At 45.1% G+C, this 1,633-nt stretch overlaps 1 protein-coding gene across 3 annotated transcripts in view; it reads right to left on the minus strand.

The window, feature by feature from the left end:
- Positions 1–1,633, minus strand: part of atrnl1a (attractin-like 1a) — a 199,824-nt gene that overhangs the window by 74,968 nt on the left and 123,223 nt on the right. The window lies entirely within an intron of this gene.

A 1,633-nucleotide genomic window follows, 5' to 3' on the forward strand; every position in this document is an offset into this window, starting at 1 on the left:
ACACACACACACACACACACACACACACACACACACACACACACACAAACACACACACACACACACACACTGCCTGAGCGTTCACTGTCTGGAGGGCAAAGTTATCTGGCCAAACACAAAGCTCCTCTCTCAACCAGAACTTCAGACAAGAACTCAAAACAAGCGCACCCAAAGATTTAACAACAGGAAGTCCCTGAGAAACTGCTGAGGACAGCAGCTCCGGAAAACAATCCTCCTCTTCATCTATCCGTGTGTGTGTGTGTGTGTGTGTGTGTGCGATGACTCTCTATCTGAAGACGACAGCATTGTAAAGGGTATTAGTGCCGTAATGAGCGTGGCATTTTCAGAGCCAGTCTGCTGAAGAGGCTGCAGTCATGACCTCTGCTGACCACCGCCGTCCCCTCGGCTGCATTCAGACCCATCGCAAGCAGGAAATCCCCTCCGGTGATGAGGACGGGATGCTCAATGCTGCTGCTGCTGCTGCTGGATGAAAACCATCCGCTTTCAAGACTTTTTCAAGATAATGAAAAGTTTTCATGTAATGGACTTGAAAACGACCCCGACAAGGTAAATATGTACTTTACAGATATGATTCAACCACAACGGATAATGTCCCCTCGTACTGTTGTAAACAACAAACACAGATTTCAGTTCCAGAGGAGTTTCAGTTTCTGGTAATGGCACTTGGTAATGGGTTTCTGATCAGGCCTGCAGTCCCGCTACTGTACAGCTGATGCTGAAAACTAGTTACACATCATTTAGCCTCAGTTTGATCTGATCAGGTTATTACAATTCTATAGCACCGATAAAAAACTTATTTAGAAGACTTGTTGGGATATAATGGGCAGCCTAACATTGTTACCTGGTCTTAATATCACTGTTTACATTTCTTTCTTATTGCATTTGTATATTGTCTTTTTGTACAGCACTTTGCAATGACTGGTTTTGACAAGTGCAATTTAAATTAGCTCTATTCTATTGTAAATTATACAATTTCCAAAATTACTTCCACTTGCTTCTGCTCGTCTTCGTTAGCTCGCCAGATGTGTGGCCACCCCCACTACACTGAATATTCCCCAAAACGATTAAAGCGAAAACAAATACAGTCAGTAACTCCCCCGCCATGCTTTTTCCATCATTCAAACGCACCTTTAAAAAAAAAAACCTCCACTGGCTAAGATTCAAATCCAATCAGGCCCAACATTCTCCATTCCGTCCATATTAACTCAGCGCACCATTAATGGGCCACAGGGCACGAGCTTAGCCATCTAACCAATGGAGCGGATTGGCTAATTGTCGCTATTACCAAGGCATTAAGGAGAGGGATGAAGGGGGTGGAGGCGGAGGGGAGGGGAGAGGGCTGGGAGTGTCCTGTGGGTTTGTTAACACTCCACTGAGCCTCTTGATAGGTTTAGCTTTAAGACTGTTCAGCCACAGGTAATAGCAATTGAACTGATTAAGCAGCCAGGGAATGTGGTCCATGTGAGAGTGTGTACATGATTGTGTTCCTGCTCTTTTAAGTGGTGCGGTGGCTTGGTTTGAACAAGCAACAGCAGACGTCCAAAAGCACAAGACGTACAGTATCTCACACACACACACACACACACACACACACACACACACACACACACAC

The sequence above is a fragment of the Anarrhichthys ocellatus genome, unplaced genomic scaffold (genome assembly GCF_004355925.1).
Source record: "Anarrhichthys ocellatus isolate YVR2014 unplaced genomic scaffold, GSC_Weel_1.0 scaffold3, whole genome shotgun sequence".
NCBI lineage: Eukaryota > Metazoa > Chordata > Actinopteri > Perciformes > Anarhichadidae > Anarrhichthys > Anarrhichthys ocellatus.